Below are 15,113 nucleotides of genomic sequence, written 5' to 3' on the forward strand. Positions count from 1 at the left end.
CCCTCCTCTTACTTTCTGTGTGTTTCAAATTCTCTTTATCCTCCCTTCATTTTTGTATGATTTTTACATACACAGTTCTCAAGATACTTATATCTTCCCTCAGCTCTTCTAAGATACCACCGCCTTCTCTCTGGCAAGCAGTCCTCTCAGAGCTAAAAGTTGCTTCTTGTCTAATTATTGTTAGCTTGCAGATAATTTGTGTATTTTCTCTGATAACTTCTAAAAGTTTCCTCCTTTATCCTGATGACTTGCTGGGTCCATTATAATATGTCTAAGAGTGATTTTGTCTTTATTTTTTTTCCATTTTTTTATTAAATCATAAACACATAGATCATGTATACCTTAATGCATTTATGGGGTACAATGTGCTGATTTCATATAGAATTAGGAGCATTTACATCATACTGGTTAATACATACCTCATCTTGTTTACTTAATTATTGCATTAAGACATTTATACTCTATACTTAATAGATCCGCGACATGTACCCTTGCATCATGCACCATAGGTATGATCCCACCATTCACCCTCCCTCGATCTGCCCTCCCCTTTTCTCTCCCCCACTTCATCCTGGGCCATAGTCATGATCTATTCTTTGTATGAAAGTGTGAGTGATTGTAAATTGGTTTCATAATAGTACTGAGTACACTGGATATTTTTTCATCCATACTTTCTTGAGATACCTTAGGATATGTTCCAGCTCCATCCATGTAAACATAAAAGAGGTAAAATCTCCATCTTTTTTAAGGCTGCATATTCCATGGTATACATATACCACAATTTGTTAATCCATTCATGGGTCAGTGGGTACTTGGGCTTCTTCCATGACTTGGCTATTATGAATTGAGCAGCAATGAACAATCTGGTGCAAATATCTTTGTTATAAAGTGATTTTTAGTCTTTTGGATATACACCTAGTAGAGGAATTGCAGGCTCAAATGGCAGGTCTACTTTTAGATTCCTGAGTATTCTCCATACTTCTTTCCAAAAGGGATGTATTAGCTTGCACTCCCACCAGCAGTGAAGAAGTGTTCCCTTTTCTCCACATCCATGCCAACATCTGTAGTTTAGTGATTTTGTTATGTGAGTCACTCTTACTGGAGTTAGATAATATCTCAAAGTGGTTTTGATTTGCATTACTCTGATGATTAAAGATGATGAGCATTTTTTCATGTGTCTGTAGGCCATGTGCCAATCTTATTCAGAGAAGCTTCTGTTTAACTTGCCCACAATGAATGGGATTGCTTGTTTGTTTTTTTATTAATAAGTTTGAGTTCTCTGTGGATTCTGGCGATTGTGTCTTTATTTATATAGTTTCATACTCAGAGTATTCTTCCAATTTATGGGTGATAATCTTAAATTCTAGAAATGTTATTAACAATTATCTTTCACATATTGATTTTCTAATATTTCTCTCAGTATTTCATATTCAGTGAATATTAGAAAATTTCAATGAATCTTCCATGTTTCTTAACTACATATATTTCCTTTGTCTGTCTGTGCCAAATGATAGATGAGCACTTTAGTACAATCATCAAGTTTATTATTCTCTTTTTTGACTTTGTTCATTGTAGAGTCCACATAGTCCTATTTTTGCTTCATTGACTTACATTTTTATTTCCAATGTATTTGATTGGGTCATTTTCACATCTACCAGTAAATCATTTTATTCCTCTCTGGTTTTGTCTGAAATGTTTTTTAAATAATCATTTCAAAGTCTTTCTCAGACTTCTCTAAAATTAATCAGAACATGAGTTCTTATTCTGTCAATTAGTGATATGAGTTTATGAGCTCATGTTCTGATCATTTGTTTGGTGTTTGTTCATTTTTATTTTGGCTGTCTTCCTTAGCCTCAAATTTTTTTGCATGAGTTTTAGATTTTTCATTCACTGGCTAATATTTGGTGGAATATTTTTAAAACTTAATTTTCTTCTCTACACACTTATTCCTGGATGTCTAGTCGAGTGAGCCATACCTGCCTCTACCCAGCCAACACAGAATCAGCTCTTCTGATGATAGTAACTGCCATATGTAATATTGATACACAGTACACTTCTTTCAGAGTACCAAATCTAGATTAGGCGCCATTTCAATGTTTTTCCCCTTAGGGTATCATAATATAATTTCTATTTACTGTTGGTTTCTCCCCCAGCAAGTCTGTATGCTCCCTGAAAGCCAGAATCTGAGCCCTCTGCTTCACTATTAAGTAACCCAGCACTAAGAGCAATGCATGGGACAAAATGCACTCATTAAATAGCTGCTGAATAAAATAATCAAATGTTTACATCACTGGGTAATGTGTCTGACAGTTCTGCCATCCTACCATTGTGTCAGGACCCATGTGGTTAATTTTGGAACGCTAAACGTAATAACCTTTGTAGATGGCAGATGCCTTCTTCTGAACGGTGATTTAGTAAGCACTTGGCTACTTCAACCATCACTTCTTTCTCTCTGAGTTATTATTACACTAGGTAGATCTCATGTGTCAGCAGTTGTGAAACCTGATGAAATGAAGGGGATATCTCATTCTCTGAATTTGTTCCATTGGTGCAATCACTGAAGTGATTGTAGATTAAATCTAATCCCTATTATAATTCTCTTAGAATCCGAAAGCTGAGGGGTTTCACTCTACACAAAGATATTTTCATTTCTTTCTGAATAGAAGCCACCTAAATTAAATCCAGGTCATCCTTGAGCTGTCAACATGGAAGGGTCTTCAGCATTTCCTGTCCATATTCCCTGACAACACTATACCATGTAAACCTCACAAGGCTATTGGGAAGCACATTATTTCATTTTATCTTTATAGCTTACTGAAGATCATAATGAAATAGTTTGTAAAAATGCAGAACAATGTCTCTTAATGTTTGCAAAGTATACTAATTTTATTTATATACATATCATTTATTTTCAAGACCCAGGTATTAGTATTATAACAAAATGTTATTAGTATTATGACAAATAAAGCATATACCTATTTTCTTTTCTTCAGTGGGAATATTTTTTGTTTTGTTTTATGTCAAATTTAGAAGTAATTTTTGTCCCAATATTTATACTAAAAATGCTTTTTAAGAGAGCTCAATTTTTATCAAATATGCTTCTTTAATGAAGACAGTGGTCATTTGTTACATTTTTTAAAACCTTTATAATAGATATCTACCAACAGGCAAAATCTGAATGCCTCCAAGATCAAACTAAAAGAAAAATTTACCCTATATCTGCTTTTGTTTATTATACAGTAAAAAAATAAATACAGATTTTTTTCTCTGTTCTATTTATTTTCCTAAATTTATCATATTTCTGTTCTCTTAATCATGCATGGAATAATTACAGCAATGATTTTTTCCAAATATTATAACCATTTTTACATTACATTCTTTATTGCATATAGAGACCAGCTAAGTATGTCATTTATGTTCTCAAACTTTCATTTGTTTGAAGCTTTTGTGTGCTTGTATGTGTGTGTGTGCATCCATTCCTTGGCTCTAATTTCTAGGTGAGTTTTTTTATCAATTGTACATACTTTTGTAATAAAAGCAGTCACAGTTCTTACCGGGTTACAGACTAGACTGATGGGAGAAAATTGCACTCAGGAAAAGAAGGTAAATACTAACTTATTTCAGAAGCTGCTCCTTTAAGCAGTTGTACACAAGAGTTCATTAAGGTTCACATATTCAGTACAATCATATAAAAAAACTATACTGACAACATGAATATAACCATGAATTATGAAACATTTGAAATTCCCCAAAGTTATAATATTAGATCTAAAGATTATTGGAAATAAACTATATTTAAGCAAGGTATGTTATTGAAGTACAGTTAATGCTAAAATGGTGAGGTAAATGAAAAAGGAAATAGTCATTCATGAAAAAAAAATAAAAATTCAGCCAGGCACAGTTGCTCACTACTGTAATCCTAGCACTCTGGGAGGTTGAGGTGGGAGGATTGCTTGAGGTCAGGAGTTCAGAGACTTGCCTGAGCAAGAGCAAGACCCTGTTTCCACAAAAACTAAAAAATCCCAGCCAGACATTGCAGCACGTACCTATAGTCCCAGCTACTCAGGAGACAGAGGCAAGAGGATCACTGGAATGCAGGGGTCTGAGGTTGTAGTGAGCTATAACAACACCACTGAACTCTACTCAGTGGCAACAGAGTAGAGTTGCCTACTCAAGGCAACAGAGTGAGACTGTCTCAACAATGGAAAGGGAAGATAAGAACAGGGCAGGGCACGAATTCATCATAACAAGAGACTGGCTACAAACTATATAAGAATGTGAATATCAATTCTTACACTCCTAGGATGGTAAGCATTTCATTTAATTTAAAGTAATTCACTTATACACAATTTATTGGTGCCTACCATGTGCATCATGAAAAAGACACTATTCTTGTCTAAGGGAACTCACATACTAGTAGGAAGCAAAGACAAATTCCAACTAAATGAACACAGAACATTATTATGAGAGTTATATTAAAGGCAGATACATCTTTGTGAATAGATCCTCCATTCTACACATTAATAATAGATCCATGTACTTCTATAATTTACATATAACTGAGCTTTTATATTAATAAATAAAAATCTCCATTCCAATTAGGCACTAATGTAAAACAGTACTCATTTTCCATCTACTATTCCATTTGCTAATGCGTGCAGGAGAAGGACAGCTAAATGTTGAGTGCCAAAACTAGAATATTCTCTTTCACAAAATAAGTGAGAGGAAATGCTAATAAAATATTTTGGTGAGAAGAAATGACAAGGTTGTGAACCATCTTTTATCCATATTAACATAACAAACATTAACTGACTTTCTAACTGAGAATTATAGAGATTCTTCAGGTGCTGGTAGTCTTCCATCTCAAGCAGGTCTCCTAAATTATATCTCCTATGTTTCAAAAATTTAAGTGATGAATCATCATCACTCTACAAGAGTCCATATAAGATAGTAACATTACCAACTGCCACCATTCTCTTATGCAGGTGGCATTGACTAAGGATCTCACAAGCAGAGGGTGCCGTGGTCTTCCCTCAGAAGAAAATACCAGAAAATGGGAGAGAAGAATAGTATAGGCAACAACATGCTGTGCCAAGATGCCCACTACCACACCAGGGAAAGGCTGAGCTAAGCTTTCCCACAGCATGGCTGTCTCTGCCATCTCCATAATGCAGTTCATGGCACTTGATCTGCCCATCTCATGAGCCATCTTCTCTAGTTGCTCCCAGTTCATTAGATTCGGCATGGTTTCGTTCGTGTGATGTGTACAAAGTGCCTGGCACAAGTGACTTTCATCTTGCATCTAAAGGTTGATAGAGCCCCCCCCCATATAATCCAACCCCCATATGGACAGTCTTAATTGCTTCCCAAGAAAACAGTAGCTTAATGCATAGTTTAGCAACTATATTCAGAAATAAATTGGCTAGGTTGGTTCAGAAGCTGGCTGCCAGTCTTAGAAACCTACCTCCAGGTGATACCCATTTCTCCCCTAGGTTTCTTGTGAAATCATCCACACCTATTTTTTGTCATTCTGACACCTATAGACTAAATGGTCACCTAACCACCATCACCACACTGGAAATGGAGTCATGAAAGAAAATTAATGAGCTGCTCACAGGAACTTCTGTCAGAACATATTTGTTTCAGACTATGATATTCTTAATTGTTTTAAAAAATAACAAAAAGCATTATTTCTTTTTGGTATCATTAAATGATCTAGCCAGCAACACAGTCCTTATTTTTATCTATTCCCAGGTTGACATAAGGAGCCCCCAAAGATGCAAGCAGCAGTCTCAGGTTCAAGTTTAGTGGGATCACTATGAAATTCTTGCAGTGGGCTATAGTCCAGGATGCCCAGGAGGAAAACCTTCCCCTTCCTGGGATCTATACACAAACAACTAATTAAACTTATAACGACTTGTCCATTCATAAACAAGGCTTGCCAATGATACCTCCTCACTCTCAAATCCATCTTTCATCCTCTCATCTCCTCTGCCACAGTCTTCATCTGGCTCTTTATCACTTACCACCTGGGTCACCCACAGCAGCCTCAACTTTTATTGCACAGCCCTGTGAACAATGTTCTGTTTATCTATGATGGTATTTTATAAGCTCCCTGAGGGCAGACCTTATGTTTTATATGACCTTTTCGGCAAGCACAAAATAAACTTCACAGCAGTTAGCCCAAGCATTTATCACGCTGAGTGGTCATCTCCTGTTGATTTATATATGAATCAACTGAAAGCTCCTTGAAGTCACGAGTGTGTCTCATTCATGTTTGATTTTCACTGCTGGGCATAGTTTGAGGATATATGTTCAGCATTCAACAAATTAACAAATATAGGAATGAATGAATCATGTTTTCCATGATTTGTTATTTTCACATAGATTATTACATTGGATAAGAAAAGAGTCTCAGAAAGGATAAATACTTTGCACAAGATTATACCAGCACATCTATACTAGCACATAAAATCCAGGTCTCTCTGGCTTTAAACGCAGTGATTATAATCTCAACATTCAAAGATGCCTTAGCATCTGATTGGCACAGAAATTTGACCACCTCAAAGTCCAAATTGTCTGTAACTCTTTTTGTGCTCTGTGAAGTACTTAGTGATTAACCTCTAACTACCTCAATTACTATATATTTCCTCTTTGCTCATGCCTAGTCACACTATGTTTATCCTGTCTGTGGATAATTAGCTCAGATAGTTATAGCACTGGGCCAAAGAGAGCAGGATTATTAAGTTAGAACATGTCCATGAAGCTAGGTTGGATTAATCTGTCCAACACGATCACATATTCTTCACTCATCCAACTTCCTGGCAAACAAAGTATCCTCAGCCAACAGAGACTGGTTGAGATAATGTGAATTGATGTGTGCAGATGCAGAAATTTGTTCATTAAACTCTCCATCCTAAAGTAAACAAGAAAACGAAGCAATTCAAGAAGCCAATTTCCTTGCATTTGCAAGAAGTAGCTTACTAAGAGGAAGGGGGGGCAGAGAGAATATGAATTTCCTCCAGATTTTGAGAATATTGACTCCTTGAACTTCTAACATCTGTTTGTTACTATTGCAGAGATCATTAATATCATTCTGCTCTTAAGTCCCCAGTACTATCTATCAGCATCATTTTTTTTCTCTTTGTTTAAGTTTTTAATAAACTGGTAGGAGTCTACAGATCATACTTGCAGACGGAAAGAAAATTTGCAGACTGAATAAAAGATTTTTTAAATAAAAGTAATAGTAATACGAGCCCCGATTTATAGAGCATTTACTCAGTACCATAACTGTGGTAGAAACACATGCTGACTCATTCACAAACTCGACAACCACATGGAGTATTATTTCTCCCCTTTACAGATGGTACAAACAACTAAGGTACTGAAAGATTGTAGAGTTTCTCCAATATCACAAGTCTGCTAACTGACTGAACAGAGACTTTGAACAAGTGTGTCTAATGCCAGTGATCATGCTTTATGCCACTGCGTCACTTTAGCACATAGTGAATACTCAACAAATATTTTGACATAAGTGAGCCAGTTGTGGCTGAATCTGTTTTTACCTTCAGACATTGAAGTTAACTCGTTAAAAAATGAAGTTTACGGACACTGCACCAGATTTGACTGTCTAAAATAATTTGTTAAGGAATGTACTTTAGGGTTTAATCACATTACTTTCACCTCAGTGGCCAGTGCAACCCTGAATGTTTAATTATGCTACTAGTTTTATAGCTAATCAATCTTTTTCATTAAAATCCAGTGAAGCAGACAACTAGGATAATTACTGCAGAATCATCTTAATTAAAAATTTTAGCTTCTAATTAAGAGTCATTGTTTATTTCACTGGGAAACAGAATTCATGACAGGGTTGCCCTGTTCATTATGTTTTTAGCCTTTTTGAGGTTGGACAGAGCATATGATACTCCCACTTCTGTGAGCATTTGTGTTTACACACGCACATATGTTTGAGTATATTTAGGAGTGTTTTAATTGTATCAGAGAAAAAATAAGAAGAAGAGCATGAAACCCAATGGAAACTTATGTCATTAAAACCCTTGATCCAGTATTTATGTCTCTACTAATTGCAAAATGCTCAAAAGTGAATTATTTATACCTCAGTTGCTAGTCGAATGCATAATTATATTCACAATTGAACAAAAGCTGCCTTAAAACTTTGTCTCAAAAGCTACTAATTTAAACAAAGACTGCTAGTCACCCAAGTCTCTACCACACAAAGAAATTATTATTTCCCTAGACTCCCATTTCTTGGAAATTTCTTTTCACCATATTGATCTTCAGAAGGAAGTTGCAGTCTCCTTGGAGTGCAGGAAACTCCGTGCATTCATGCTGGTAAATACAGCCGTGATGCCTTATGCCTCAAGAAACCCACCTCTATTACTGACTGACTGCAGGTGCCCTGTGATTCCACCCAGTGTACCTGTGCAGTTGTGTAATTCATAACGAGCACCAGCAAGTGCTTTGAGTCACTACCCTTTGCCTTAACAGTGAGAGACCATTCTTTAAGGCTCAGGATCGCAATTCATGACTTTACTGCTCTGTTAAATTGATTGCAGATCCAGAGAACAAAGGGTAGCCATGGAGGGTGTGAGGCAGAAGAGCTGCTCAATTCCTTAAGGAAAACCAAATTGGCTGTTACTGGGTATCTGTGTTAGGAAACCTGGCCAACAGGCAGGGCCAAGTGGGGAGGAGGAGGGGACTAAGAATACTGGAAGGATAAACAATCATTGAAATTGGCTTAAGAATAATTGAAATATTATGCATAAAACTAAAGGTTCCTAGGGTAGAAACATTTGGAATCCAGTGCTTTTCATCACTATGACAATGACCAGCCTAGTCCCCGCCATGATACCATAGTTGACTCAAGCATTTCAAATATTTTAAGCTTATGTAGCAAAATCCTATTCAATTTTTCCATGTTAACAGTAAGCTGACATCAAAGGTAGGGAGAGAAAAGTAAAGGCAGCCCTTGTCTATAACAGGGTTTTCAAATTATCCTCTGAAGAGAGGTGATTCAGGAATATGGGGAAGTGACAACCCTCCCTCCCCCACCTCAGCAACATGCTTTCCTCCTACCCCAGAGACAGGGGAAACTATAATTTTTTCTTTTTCTTTTTCTTTTTTTTTTTTTTTTTGCAGTTTTTGGCCGGGGCTGGGTTTGAACCTCCCACCTCCGGCATATGGAAGCCAGAGCCCTACTCCTTTGAGCCACAGGCGCCACCCACTATACTATTTTAAAATATACGTTGTGTACTTACTCATAAAACAATAGACATAACGGTGATGTTCAAATGTTCAGCATCTTCCTAAAGGACTTTAAAACTCATTTTAAATTGGTTGGTGTTTTGTTTGTTTTGTTTTGTTTTAGACAGAATCTCAGCCTGTTGCCAAAGCTAGCATACTGTGGCATCACAGTTCACAGCAGCCTCAAACTCCTGGGCTCAAGAAATTGTCCTGCTTAGCCACACAAGTAGCTGGGACTAGGTGCCCACCACAATGCCCAGCTAGTTCTTCTTTTTTTAGTAGAGACAGGATCTCACTCTTGCTCAGGCTAGTCTTGAACTCTTGAGTTCAAGCAATCCTCCTGCCTTGGCTTCCCAGAGTGCAAGAGTGCAAGGATTTGAAATTGGAAAAGAGATGGTGAGGGGTAGCAGAAATAAAAACTAAACCTTTCCTTGAAGAAGTCTTGATAGTAATAACTGCTCCTGTTACACACACACACACACACATACACACACACACACACACAAAGATGGAGGTAGAAAAGAGCTAAAGGGTATTCCCTCCTCAAAGTTACTACACAGGCCTGATTACATTATACCAAGCTCCCTCTCTATGAAATATGAAAGACATAAAAAAGTACAGGCTTAACTACCCACCCTAGCCAGGCTTCCAAATGAACACAAGCATTCAGACTTTAACACAAATCCAAAGGTGTGTTTTCTTCTGGGAACAATTCGTATCTAGTTCCAGATGTTTTCTCTTCCAGAAAATAGCAAGCTCTGCTTAGCATCCATTTCACTGGCGTAAGCAATGAGTACTTTAAACCCTGCCTGCTGCACCATGGCCCACTGTTATTACAGCCAATACCTCACCTACACCTGTACTGTAAATAGTGCTGCTGGAAGAGCCCATTCAGATAAATTACTGACTGGCAGAAGATGAGCTGATAAGAGGAGCATCATTATTTTGCAAAATGGTCAATGTAAGGTTCTATAAAATAAAAATATAACCAAGGGATCTTTCAAATACGTAGCACATTTTATGGCAGAGGAGCAGGTAAATAATGTGCCTCTCAAGGCGGTGAACTCTCCTTTCCCTGCACCATCTGTGACACGTATGACAATGTTATGCTGCTGGAAGTGTCCAGCCACCATGGTTAACCAGCTTATAAATTGTTTTGGCTGCAGAATACCAATGGCCTGATAAATGGATTATTAAAATAATAGAATACAAGGGTCATAAAGAAGGAAGTCTGCACATAGATGTTGAGGCTTCTATTCCTAATTCAGCTGCATGAAAGGACAATGATAAGCAATGTATCATTCGAGCCACCATTTCTTGAGTACTATGTTCCAAGTAGTGGCCTTACATACATTCCCTTTAAGGAAGAAATCATTGTTCCCAGAATATGGACAAGGAAATTGAGCCTTACAGCAGAGAAGTAACTTGCCCAAGTTGGTGCATAGCTGAAACCAACATTAAAATTAGCACTGCTTAATTCCAAAACTCATGCTCTTAACCACTTTGCTCCATCGAGTCACATATTTAGACTTTACATCTTTTGTATTAACCCAGATGTTCTTCAACATTCTCTTTAGTAAAGTACTGCAAGAATGCAAAAGCAAGTATCGAATGTACTCAATACTAACATGAAACCAGTAGATGAACAACTACGTGCTCACACAAGGGAAAAACACAATTAAATTCAAGTGGGAGGCGAGGGAAGAGAGGAGGAGAAGGAAGATGGGTGTGCTCTCATCTAATGGGCACAATGTAGTGGTGCATGGCACACTACTGGGTGAAGGACTCTACTACAATTTGGACTTTACCTGACAAATGCAAACAGTGTAAGCTAATTGTTTCTACCCTCCTATTATCTGAAATTAAAAAAAAATTATCTTGAAACATAAAAATTCCAATTATCTTAGAAGGCAAGGAATTGAAATTGCCAAAACAAATTTTTTAAGTATTTTTTTAAAAAAACTAATAGAGACCAGGGTCAGTGGTACATGCCTGTAATGCTAGCACTCTGAGAGGCCAAGGCAGGAGGATTGATTGAGCTCAGGAGTTTGAGACCAAGCTGAGCAAGAGTGAGACCCTGTATCTATTAAAAACAGAAAAATTAGCCAGTGCTGTGGCACACATCTGTAGTTCCAACTAGTCAGAAGGATCACTTGAGCCCAGGAGTCTGAGGCTACAGTGAGCTATGATGATGCCACTGCTCTATAGATAGCAAGGTGACAGAGTAAAACTGTCTCACAAAAAAAAACTACAGGAAACACAAAAAAAGTTTTAGATATTAGATTTATCCATTTGTACCCTCAATTGTGAAATTAAATGACTTATTTAAAAGGGAAGTAGTGCCAAGTGCTATGGTGGGCACCTGTAGTCCTAGCTAGTGGGAAGGCTGAGGCAGGATGGTCACTTGAACCCAGGAGTTTGAGGTTGCTGTGAGCTAGGCTGACACCATGGCACTCTAGCCTGGGACAACAGAGTGAGACACTGTCTGCCCCCCCCCAACAAAGGTGGGGGGTCATAGACTTAAAAAATATAATAATAATAAATAAATGGTGGGGGGAAGTAGTATTATATTCACAAAGTGGTAAAATAATCCTAGAGAACTAGGCAATCTATAACTATTATTTAACTTAATAAAATTTACCAGAATATAAACACCTAGATAGTCAATGGGATGGATGTATAAATCAATGGATGGATGGATGGACGGACGGACGGACGGACGGACGGACAGATGGGAAATGATAGATGATAGGATAGATAGATAGACATATTTAACAATTAAAAGAAATTTTTATTTACAAGCAAACATCAGTATTCCAGAGCCCTAACAGTTACCTACTTCTTATTCCTCAACACAAAATTCAGCCAGTAAATTTTATGGCAAGGTAGGGCAAAGGAGACTATGGCTCGGGAATTTCCTGTTCAAACTATATCAGATTACTACATTAAAACAATACAAATGTTATTATCTTACACTTCTGGAAGTCAGAGGTCTGAAATGAGTGTTAGCGGCTAACATCAAAGTGTTGGCAGAGCTGCGTTCCTTCTGGAGGTGCCAGCCTTGTCCAGCATGTCGACACTGTCTGCCTGCCTGCCCGCTTGCCCTGTCTTCTGCCTCCCTTCTCCTTCTTCAATGCACATCTCTTTGACCTCTGCTTCAGTCATCACATCTCCCTCTCTGGCTGTGATCCTCTTGCCCTTCACTTTTCCAAAACTGTATGATTACAGTGATAATCCAGGATTATCTTTCCATCTCAAGATGCTTAACAATCACATCTGTGAAGCCCCTTTTGCCATGTAAAGTAACATATTCAGAATTCTAGGAATTAGGACATGAACATTTGAGGGGGGCCCATTATTTTGTCTACCACAATCTGTAAGACTACTACCATAGCTTGCCGAGGAAAAGACCTTCTTTTTCTTTTTTTTTTTTTTTGTAGAGACAGAGTCTCACTTTATGGCCCTCGGTAGAGTGCCGTGGCCTCACACAGCTCACAGCAACCTCCAACTCCTGGGCTTAAGCGATTCTCTTGCCTCAGCCTCCCGAGTAGCTGGGACTACAGGCGCCCGCCACAACGCCCGGCTATTTTTTGGTTGCAGTTTGGCCGGGGCCGGGTTTGAACCCGCCACCCTCGGTATATGGGGCCGGCGCCTTACCGACTGAGCCACAGGCGCCGCCCAAAAGACCTTCTTTTTCTAATGAGTTAAAATTTCTAATCAGAAAGGTAGCCAAAGGAATCCAACCCTCAAGGAGCATTCCCAGAACCTCTCTGATATATTCATTGCATTTGGTGACCTCAGCCAGTTTCATGGTCTTAAATACCATATATATGCCAAGGATTCCAAAAATTCCTCTCTAGATCAGACTCATATACCCTTCTGCCCACTGAACACACCCACTTGATGTCTGGTAGGCTTGTCTCACTCAACATGTCTAAAATGGGGCTCCTGACCCCCATCTTCTGAACTTACTTCTCTCACTATCTTCCCCTCACCCCTTCACGGCAGCTCTAGTCTTACAGGTGTTCAGGCCAAAAAGCCTAGGAATTATGCTTGACTCCTTTCTTATTTTCACACCCTCCATCCAATCCATCAGCAAATCCTGCCAGCACTCCATTCAGAATGTGTCTGGAGTCCTGTCTCTTCTTATCTCCTCGGTGCCACCACACTGGCCCAAGCCACCCTCCCCTCACCTCTGGATGTTTGCACAGCTGACTGATGGTCATCTTCCTTTCCCCTTCCTCCTTATGGCATATGGTCAGCACAGCAGCCAGTTCTGCTCTATAGGTCTGGATCACACCTAAGTGTAGTATCCTGTTTCCCCGAAAATAAGACAGTGTCTTATTTTAAGGTGTGCTCCCAAAAATGCGCTAGGTCTTATTTTCAGGGGACGTCTTATCTTTCCTGTAAGTAGGTCTTATTTTTGGAGGATGTGTTATTTTTGGGGAAATAGGGTAGATGCTGTGGGGCCTCACTCAGAGGACGGCCCTACCCCAGCAGCTGAGCGCATTGGCTGCCGATAGCTTACATTTAAATCCCCTTCTGGGAACTGCCCTCAGCCAAAGGGAGCTGCCTCCTGAAGTTTATGCCCTTTCCCTGTGGTATAAACAATAACTTGTCAATGTTAGGATACAAAAGGTCCACTGTAAGAGACTGAGCACCTTGCTCACAGGTGCGGTCACCGGTTCTCAAGGGAGACCCTGGGAGCGGGACAGTCTCCTGGCCAGCATGGAGATGTTTTGCAATCTGGAGACAAGCCCTCAAGCAACTGAGTGTTCTAACAGGTAAGATCAGTTGCTCGTTAGTAAGCAGGTGTTGGACTTTGAACAATTTTGGTGCATCAGGATGGGAGTTGAGTCCAGGAGAAGGAGCATGTAGCACGTGGTCCTGGTATGTGAGGCCCCCCACACCTGTTGGATAGAGTTTCAATAAATAGCCACTGTGGAGGTAGCTCGAGTCTCTCCTGCACCTCTGGGGAGCCCACCTCTTGCAAGCTTGTACTGTCAATCCATGTACCGGCTATTTCCTGCGTGTGGCACCAATGTGACACAGCGGGCACCAACAGTCTGCTCCTTTGCCTCAACTTGGACAGCTATAAAGGGCCCTGCCAGCTCCAGACTCCCTGAGGACAAGCTGAAGCCTCTGTTGCCTTTCAGCTTCTGCCGCTGCCCAATCCTGTTCCCTCGCTGCCTCAGAAGTGTTGCTTCTAAGAACACTCCCCAGATAAATCTATTACATGCAACTAAACAACTCACAGGCTGTTTCTAGAAAACCTCCACTTCAGACACGAAATTAGGTCATGTGACTCTTCAAGTCAAAACTCTCCAAAAACTCTCCATTTCTTATAAAAATCAACGTCTTCACAATGGCCCCAAGTGAGGTGGCCTCTATTGCCTCATCTCCTCATACCTGTGCCCCTCTCTATGGCCAAGCGCGTGTGAAGTGTGCTCCTCCCACTGTCTGTCTCCCTTTCTTGAATGCTTCCCCACACTTATTTGCACAGTTTACTCACACACTTTCAAGTCCTTGCTCAAACTCCATTTTCCAAAGACACTTTTCCTGTCCATCCTATGGCATAAAACTACCCTGTGCTCCATACTCTATACCCTGCTTTGCTTTTCTGCATAGCACTTATCCTGTCTAATGTAGGAGTATAACACATTTATTTACCATGTTTATTATCTTTCTCACTGTAAGAATGTTCTTTTCTGTCTCCATCCTCCATGCTTCAAGCAGTGCCTGGTGTGTGGTAGGAGGTCTTCAGAGTACTTGATGAATAAATGAATGGACAGATGAGGAATGCAGACTATATGCCAGGAACCTCCCTGAGCACATGTGTGTATAACATC

This window comes from Nycticebus coucang, chromosome 5 (assembly GCF_027406575.1).
Source record: "Nycticebus coucang isolate mNycCou1 chromosome 5, mNycCou1.pri, whole genome shotgun sequence".
Lineage (NCBI taxonomy): Eukaryota > Metazoa > Chordata > Mammalia > Primates > Lorisidae > Nycticebus > Nycticebus coucang.